Raw genomic sequence first — 10424 nt, 5'->3', positions numbered from 1 at the left:
CGATTGAGGCAGTGCCTTATTTCATATTATCTGATTACCTCCCCTGATTGTAATCAAACTGGATTTATATCAGTAAGTACTTATATGACTTATTTGAAATTTCATTATTGTCATTAGTTGGACTGAGCCAATGAGGGTAGGTAACTATGGACTGATTTTATGTCAAATTACCTCCCTTTATTTCAAATTAAAATGGGTATATCTCTGTAACTAATGAAGATACTGATCTGAAATTTCATTTATGTCAACAGATTTATTTGGCAGATCCTTCTTTTGTTAACTTACAATCAATTTTTTTTTTAATTAATTCCCTTTTACGTTACTATAAATAGCTTGTTTTAGTAACTTTTTTATTATTGGCCGTAGGGAAAAAACGAGACCACTTTTCTGTGATACAACATGGATGGTACCTCCAATTTTTAGGTGTATTTTGACATATCTATACCTTGTAAGAATTTTTTTTCTTTTTGGTTTAATTTCTTCCCTTAGTTGTTCCTGACCAGTTTTCTGTGATACAACATGCATGTTACATCCAATTTTTAGGTGTATTTTGACCTATGTCTACCTGGTAAAGAGTTTTGTGGGGACTTAAATGTTTTTTTTTTTTTTTTTTTTTTTTTTTTTTTACTACAAATAACGTTCAAGTGACCCCTATATTTAAAAAAGATGACCCTTTTGTTGAAAAAAACTACAGACCCGTTAGCATCCTACCCACACTATCCAAATTGTATGAAAGAATAATAAGTAACCAGTTAAATGAACATTTCAGCTCCATTTTTCATCCCTTCTTAGCAGCATTTCGAACATCTTTTGGTTGTCAGACCACTCTTCTACGACTTGTTGAAGACTGAAAACAAGCTCTAGATGAGAACAAATATGTGGGTGCGGTGCTGATGGATCTGTCAAAGGCCTTTGACTGTTTGCCACATAATCTTATTATTTTAAAGTTAAAAGCCTATGGTCTTACAGATGAGGCATGTAAACTAATGGATAATTACCTGACAAATAGAAGTCAAAGAGTTAAAATTAATAATGTTAAAAGTGACTGGTTAGAAATCATTAAAGGAGTGCCCCAAGGATCGATTTTAGGACCTCTTATTTTTAATATTTTTATAAATGACATTTTTTATTTTGTTCAGCAATCTACTCTATATAACTATGCAGATGACAATACTCTGTCCTTCAGTCATGCAGATCCAAACACCTTCAAATACACCTTAGAAACAGAAAGTAAATCTTTAATAAACTGGTTTGACATTAACCATATGCAGGCAAATCCAGAAAAATTTCAGTTTATACGTGTAGGAAGCAAAACAAATAAGTTAATAAAATCCTTTCAAATTGATCAAAATGAAATCATGTGTGAAGATGAAAAACTTTTAGGAATAAATCTTGATTACCTCTTAAATTTTGACAGTCAGGTTACTAATTTATGTCAGAATGCAGCAAAACAACTAAATGTCCTGCAAAGGTTAAGTAAATTTTTAAATTTTGATACTAAATTAGTTATTTTCAAAACTTTTATCAAATCCAACTTTAAATTACTGTCCGTTAATTTGGCATTTCTGTAGCAAAAGTAACACAGAAAAAATGGAAAAAATTCAATATAGAGCTCCTAGGATTGTTTTTGATGATTTTTCTTCCTCATATGACACATTACTAAACAAAGTTAATATGACATCACTTCATTTAGGTAGGCTTAGAACTATTGCCACTGAAACTTTTAAATTAATTTACAACATGTCACCAGAAAATTTAAAATCTCTAATAAATGTCAAAGATTCTTCTTATAATTTCAGGTATGTAAATATGTTAGAAGTCCCCAGGGTGAAGACTGTCAGGTATGGCAAAAGTACATTTAGGTTTGAGGCTGTCAGGGTGTGGAACAGTCTGCCAAATGAAATCAGGACCACTGATAACTATAAGAAATTTGTCAGACTGATCCGCACCTGGACTGGCCCCAAATGCAAATGTGCCATGTGTTTTTAGTTTTGCTTTATTTGCTTCCCCTGTGTGTCTTAGGTTTTTTGTTTGTTTTTTTGTTGTTGTTTTTTTTGTAGTTTGCTTGCTTTGTCATCTGTAATGCATGTATTGGTATTGTATAATACCAATGGTTTTAAATGTAACTTCTAGTTCTGTGTGTGTAACCCTTGTTTTCTTTTTTTTTTAGTTTTAGTTACAGAATGCTACATGCTGGTGATGCAAATGTTTTCCTCAGCTGCTTTAAGTAGTTTTAAATGCCTGTTGTAAAATGTGACTCTTCTTATTAATTTTTGTGTAGTGTCAGCTAATCTTTTTTATGTTGCTTTAAATGTGTTCCAATCTGTATGTGGTAAATTGCTTTCCTTTTCCTTTTATTTGCTAGTACCTATGTGCTATTTTTTGTTTTAATGTGCTGTAACATGTATGTGATCATTTGTGATTTGTTTATCAGTTGCTTTATTTGTTTTAATGTGCTTTAACATGTATGCTTTTTATTACAGCTGTTTTACTTATGTTGGGCTTATTTATATGTGTTTGTCGGAAAATAGCTTTAAGCTAGTGTTATATGTTTTATACTTATCCGACGTTAAATAAATCTTCTTGTATCTTGTATCTTGTTGTTACCTTTTTGATAATCGGCCAAATATGCTATATGAAAACAACTAATATAAGGGTTTTATATATACAAATTTTAATCCAAGTCTTTTGTTTATAGCATACTGTATATATAGTACAATATTGTTTATACATCATTGACAGATATCAGTTCATTATGCTATACATGTACTGCAGTAGAGAAAATTAGGTGCCTTCCAGTAGGGGACTTTGTATTGCATGGCAATACTTCATTCACTTGTTTTACTTGAGTATATTTGTTATTCATAAAACAACTTAAGTAATTCTTAGCTAAAATAAAACTTAAGTATGCAAGAAATTCTTAAGTAAAATATTTCATTCAGCGTAAGCTTTTATGATATTTACAGCTTGAAAACAGGATAACCCGCATCTAAATATAGTAACGGAAGTACCTGCCCATCTTTATTTAGTAACAAGATACAAGATACAAATTTTTATTTATAGTCTGGTTGCAAACATAATAACATTAGCTATGAATAGCTATTAGCCGACTTAGCAACAAATAACAGTCACATCACAATACAAACAAATAAGCACATAGAAAAGCACATGAATTATCAAGCATAAAAGCACATTATACATAATACAACTGCAGGACTTCAAATTATACAAAGTAAAAGCTGAGAGGTTTGTGCTAATCTTGACCAAAGCCTAAAAATAAATTAAGGTCTATAATCAGTAAAATTCTGAAAAAATTAATATAAACACAAAAGTGCACCAGCTAAAAAATGTCTTCAAAAATCAAATATCACCTTGAATCAGATTCAAAGAGACCTGATTAGCACCTATCTCTCAGGTAATATATTAAATAGTTTCTGTAAAATGCAAACTTAATCATATGCAATTTAAACAGAAACATGCAAACTAAGAAAAGAACATGAGCAGTTACCGGTTGCAAAATACATAAGCATATAATTGGTATCTAGCACAACTATGAGCTAGCAGAGCAAATAAACAACGGCATGCTGAAATATGCAATTGGAAAGCTATGTATTAAAGTTAACAGTAAACAAAATAAAAACAAACAACATGCAGTACATAAGAAGCATTGGCATAAATACAGTAGCGACAGTTATGCATTGTTGGCACAACAAGAACAGCGACAACTCTGTCCGTTCCAAGCACTGATCAAGCTCCGGAACTGATTTAGGTTTGACTCGTCTCTAAAATGTTGAGGAAAGGAGTTCCAGAGCTTGGCAGCGCAAGAACGGAAGGAGTTGCTACCATATCTTGTTGTCCTTACCTGTGGCACTTCTGCAGTGTTTGAATACCTAAAAGAATAAGGTTTATCATCAATATTTATAAGGTCATGAAGATAAGCTGGAGTCTGTTTATTAATTATTTTAAAAGTTTCAATAGCAATTGTCCTTAGACGCCTAACTTCCAAAGATGGAAGCCAAGATTGATTTAGAAGAGTTGCATAATCTGAACTATGGTCATTATAAATGAAACGTAAGGCCTTTTCTTGTATTTTTTCTATTTTCTTAGAGTTAGTTTCTCTGCAGAAATGCCAAGCCAATGGACAAAAGATAAAATTTGACATAATAAATGAGTAGTAAATGTTAAGTTTACCTAATTTACATAGATTACGTCCAATGCGTTTTAATACATTCAACAGCCTAGATGCTTTTTTGCAAATACTTGAAACATGAGAATGAAAATTAAGTTTAAAATCTATAGATACTCCTAACAGTTTTACTTCCTCATCACATGAAATAATGTTATCATCTAGATTGAAGGAGATATTACATTTCTTTGTCTTATTACCAATAGCAATAGCTTGGAATTTGTCTGGGTTTGCCTGCATTTTATTATCTGAAAACCATTTAATGAGTGATAAACTATCATTTTCCAAAGTTGTTACAACAGTATTAATATCATGGTCTGCATGTGATAGAGTGTTGTCATCAGCATAGTTATATAATTTACTAACTTGTACAAAATGAAAGATATCATTTATGAAGATTTTGAAAAGAATCGGCCCTAAAATGGAACCTTGTGGAACTCCTTTATAGATGTCTTTAAAATCACTGCTAAATTGACCTAACTTAATGCACTGACTCCTATTACTAAGATAACTTTGTATTAATTTAAGGGAATTTTCGGATACACCATATGCTTTAAGTTTCAAAATGAGTAAATCATGTGGTAGACAATCAAAAGCTTTAGAAAGATCCATTAGAATTGAGGCTACATATTTGTTCTCATCTAAGGCTTGTTTCCGATCTTCAACAATCCTTAAAAGGGTCGTTTGACACCCATAACCTGACCTAAAAGCGGATAAATACATGTTAAAATGTTGTTCAAAAAAGTTTACAACTTGAGTATTAATAGCTCTCTCAAAAAATTTTGATAAAATTGGTAGAATACTGACAGGGCGATAATTCCATTTCTCTAGTGTACTTTTCTTTTTATGCAGTGGTGTCACCTGGGCAATTTTCAAGCTATCGGGGAAAACTGAAGTTGAAAAGGATTTATTAACCAGAAGAGTAAGATGACCTGAAATAGCTGGTTCAGCCAGTTTAACAAGTTTTGAAGATAAATGGTCAGCTCCAGTGGCTTTCTTTATGTTTAACTTATTGATTTGCTTACAAATGAAATTTTCTGTAACTGGCTCAAAAATTAATTCTGATTGGCATGATTTATTATTTGAAATAGCAGCAATACTTGGATGGTCTTCATTTGGGATAAGATTGTCATTACCAATATCTCTAGCCACATTTACAAAAAAATCATTAAAAACTTTGCAGACTTCTTGTTGATCAGTAATAAGTTTATCTTTTTCTAATAATATAGTGTCCTTAGATTTAGTACAACCTTTATTTGTGAGGAAAGGTTTTACGGTTGACCAGAAATCTTTGGATTTGCATGCCCCTACACATCTATCAATAAAGTATTTATTTAATGATTTTCTTCTCGAGCTAGTTACTAGATTTCTATATTTTCTAAAATTTTCCCAGTTTTTAGTTGTTTTATTCTTTTTAAATTTATTGAGAAACATTCTTTTTTATGCCCCCACCACTTTGGGGGTGCATATAGATTTGCTCTTGTCTGTCCGTCCTTCCGTCCGTCTGTCTGTCTGTCCGTCCGTCCGTCCTTCCGAAAATGTTGTGTCGCCCGTAGCTCTGAAAGTATTTGATGTAGAGTCACAAAAACTTTCAGGAGTTAATTGTCAGCATGTGTAGTAGTGACTGGGTTTCGCGTCCGATTCATCCAGTCATGTAAGTTATGGCCCCTGACTTTGTAAAAATTGGTCATTTTAATTGTGTCGGCCTAGCTCCAAAAGTTATGACCTAGAGTCACAAAACTTTACAGGCATGTGGTCAGCAGTGTAGTTGTGCACTGGGGTTTCGTGTCTGGATTCATCCAGTCTTGTAGGAGTTATGGCCCTGACTTAGAAAAAATGGTATTTTAATTTTTGTGTCGCGCTGCTCCAAAAGTATTTGACCTACAGTCACCAAAGTTTACAGGAATGTTGGTCACATGTGCAGTGGCACCTGGGTTTTGACGTCCGGATTCATCCATCATGTAGGAGTTATGCCCCTGACTTAGTAAAAAATGGTCTATTTAATGTTGTGTCGTTGCCCAAAGTTATTTGACTAGAGTCACCAAAGTTTACATGATGTTGGTCAGCATGTGCAGTTGTGCACCTGGGGTTTCGCATCCGGATTCTTTCAGTATTGTAGGAGTTCTGGCCCCTGACCTGGGAAAAAATTGTCATTTTTGGCCCTGACCTGGGAAAAATATGTCATTTTGTCATGAATGGTGCATCTGAGTCCATGACATCATTTCTAGTTTATAATAGATGTTTCAAAGTTTTTTCATGAATGGTACTGGCTTCTGCAAAAACCTTTTTTTGAAAGGTGCATGTTGTTTGACTACATTAAAAAGTCCTGCTAAATCTTCATGTAATAAGTTCACATCATCCTTTTGCAGTCATTCAGAAATATGACAAGGTAAGTCTTGATTAAAATTTTCAACATCAAAATGTTTTAAAACTTCGGTATGTGCAAATGTTATTATTCAGTTTTTGGCATCATTTTTTAAATGAGCGCCAATAAAGTTATGGCAGTCACTCAGACCACAGTCAAAGTTATGTATTGGAAATAAGATTTCACTTTTGTTAAAATTACATCAAGGAGTAGGATCACTTGATTTTGGAAACTAAGTTGTCTTAATCATGTTTCCAGGCAAAATATACAAGTATTGTTTAGTGTATGACATTTATATCAAGAGCATGTTAAATTCAAATCCCCAATTATCATTATATTCTCATACTTACTAAAAGACATGAAAATAAATCAAGTCAAAGACATTTATTGTGCTGCTTTCACCGATAATATGAAATGAAGAATGTGAAGTGACAGTTCCGTCATATGATGATATGTTCCCCTTTACTGTGAGTATTAATCAGTTTGATGGCTTGTGAATGAGAGGCACTCAAAGCTATAGAAGATGCCTCATTATCAATGCGTTCATATGTGAATTTACCCACTTGCATTAGCACAACGGCTATAAACAGTTCAGAGATAATGATTTTTTGTCTGGTTCCCGGTCATACTCTGAAAGTAACGATAGTAAGGGGCAGGTAATCCAGACTAAATGATTTTCTGCACCATTTCCTGGTTTTCACGGCGCCGGAAGTACAATTACTTTAATAAGCGTCTGTTGGTCGAGAGCTCCCAGTTGTAAACAAAGCGTCCGGTGATACTGACGTCTTATAAACATTTCTAAAACTCCAGTAAAACTGATAAAAGTGACGACAGTTGAATCATAAAACAGAAGGAGGTCTTCTGTAAACAATAAAAAAGCTGCATTTAATCCGCATTGTCTTCATCCTGCAGCTTATTAGAGACTTTTATTTATGTTGATTGTCAGAGTATGTATGTTTTACAGTTGACGAGCATATTGTTACTGTTTTTGCGTCCGTAGTGGCAAAAATCCGACTCGGAGATTAGAAATTTGGACGTTATTTTTTCACATTATTTCAGTGAAAATCTCTTTTAATAAAAAAAAAATCAGAATTCAATTTTGAATGGTGCTTGGAATTACTGGCAAATGTGTGAGTATAATTGATATATTGTTACTGTTTTTGCGTCCGTAGTGGCAAAAATCCGACTCGGAGATTAGAAATTTGGACGTTATTTTTTCACATTATTTCAGTGAAAATCTCTTTTAATAAAAAAAAAATCAGAATTCAATTTTGAATGGTGCTTGGAATTACTGGCAAATGTGTGAGTATAATTGATATATTATGCAAATTCATACCCCCATCCCAAATTTGTAAAATTATTGTGAAAATTGACTGCCATTTCAATTGCATATCAATTTTAGCCCTCCTGCCACCTCTGGATCCTTATAAACTGTGACAAAGTCTGAAACCCAACAAACTGTATAATAGTTTCAAGTGACTGTCACAATACCAATTAATAAATACAAAAAAATGTAATGTAGTCACTGTCCCAACATTTTGTGTCAATTTCACTGGTAATTCAAATTGGACTAGGACTCAAACCCGGTATCTTGTGGTGCCATTCTGATACTCTATTGAATGAGTCAACAGACCATGAACTCATTGTGAATCATGTTTGAAACCGTGACATGATTTATATGCTAATTTTATTTTTTTATTGCCATGTGACATACCCCTCCTTCCTGTAACTACTTTCTTGTTTTAATCCCTTCTTTCCTTTTTTTGGTCATGTCCAAAGAATTTTCCTCAATGTTTTGTTTATTAGTGCTCCTCCTTTTTACACAGACAGCTCCCCTCCTATAATATTGTACTGCATCAACTGCAGTGTGATTATTTCATTGGAATTGCGGTGTAAATATAGCTGAATAAAACAAAGGAAACAAACAGGGAAGAGTTTGCCTTTTTAACTATAAAGTAGATTCTGGACCTGCAAAAGATAGGGGTTTGGGCAGCCATTTATACAGTGCCCATTCAATTGTATCTGTATGCATGGTACACGTGTACATGTATAACAGTTGGATGAGACTCTTACTCAACTTCTAATACATATTATGTGAAGAAAATGATAATTACATTTTGTGGACTTTAATACTATACAGTCCATCAGAGCATTTCCTTTAGAATTTCATTTAGTTTATTATCAACTGAATTAAATACACGGCTACTAAACGCTAGCGCCACCACCAAATTGTGGTGATAAGGAAAAGAGCTATCGGCATTTCCGTGGTGCAGCTATCGCCCGTTTCTGCTTGTAAACACGTGAGTAAAATTTATATTTTATCTTATATTTTTATTGATAGAACTTTTTTCGAAAATCAGGAAGAGTTCTGTAAAAACCCTTTTTACTTCGGGTTGGGCTGTAATTTCATTAAGATAATATAAAATTGGGGGTCAGGGTTTTTCCTCCCAATTGAAGGGGAACATTTTCCTTCGGCCATATTCGAACATCATTCCGATGAATAAAACGCTGAAAGAACATACTTTCGGCAAATGGTGGAAATGAAAATAATTAATACGCACACACCATGAATAAATAACTCGGGTTAAAAGAAATATAAAAGGTTTTTTAATAGTGGTGGCGCTAAATCTATGAGGGCATACATGTGATGGCGCTGTTACGGCCCCACTAATACAACGCAGGGACTAAATAGTGGAACCCCCTGAAAATACATTTTTCCTGGAATTGCTGAGCATCCGGAACAAAACAAACCCCAAATTTTCTCTAACTGAAATTTTCCCCTGCAAGCATTATTTTATTACAGAAAGAAAAGCACGATCATAGTTTTTTTCCCTTTATAAAAACTTTCTCTAAAAGAAAAAACAGCAAAAACTCACAGACCTTGGGACTCTTGTATCAAAGAAAATATTTTCCTTTTTTTAAAATTTTAATGTAAATTTTTCAAACCTTTTTAAAATTGACTTAAATACAAAAAATTTTTTTAAATTCAGGTTAAAAAAAAAGTAGAATAATTTTTTTCAAACAAAGATTTGTGTCCAGGAAATAGTCTAAAGATATTGTAGAATTTATTTTTTAAAAAGAAAATTCGAACGTTCTTCCCCTTTTTTTTATACGTGTTTGCATGGCATTGAAACCCAAAGACTTTATTTTCACAATTTTTTTGAAAAGTGAGTAAGTGTTTTTTCATTTCCCAAAACGTTAAATATGTTTTACAATAGGCTTAAAAGAAATTTTAAACCCAAAAATGCATGCAGATTATTTTGCGATCATGTAGGGGTTACAGTTTTTTTGAGTAACGAAATTTTTGGGGGTAAGTGCGGGATGGGTTGGAAACATCGATTATTGTAGAAATTTCCGGGCTTGCAGACAGATTTTTTAAATTATAAAAATTTGAATATATTACCCACAAATCATATACAACAGCCCACCACTATGTATAACGCCCCCACTGGGTTATAGGCCCCCTTTCAAAAAATGCGTTTTTAACTTTTTATGGTTTTTTTTAATTCTTTGGTTAGGGGAATACGTGAAATTCATTTCTACCCATTTGCATGAAAAAGGTTGTTTTAAAATGTTCTTTCATGGGAATGGTTTTTTTGAATAGGGGCCGATGGGAAAATTTGCCACTGCAGATTGGGGAAAAAAAGCTCCGGCACCAAAATTTTGCTAATATTTTAATGAAATTACGCCAAACTGTAAAAAAAAGTGTTCTTAAGGGAATACATCCCCCGATTTTCAAAAAAAATTTCACAAAAAATTAAGAAAAATAAAAATTTTTTACTCATTTTTACAAGTAAAAAACGGGGTAGTGCCCCAGGGAAAATGCAATAGTCTTTTCCTTATCACCACAATTTGGGGGTGGGCTAGCTTTAA

The sequence above is a fragment of the Mercenaria mercenaria genome, chromosome 8, assembly GCF_021730395.1.
Source record: "Mercenaria mercenaria strain notata chromosome 8, MADL_Memer_1, whole genome shotgun sequence".
Lineage (NCBI taxonomy): Eukaryota > Metazoa > Mollusca > Bivalvia > Venerida > Veneridae > Mercenaria > Mercenaria mercenaria.
This window is presented reverse-complemented; position numbering follows the sequence as displayed.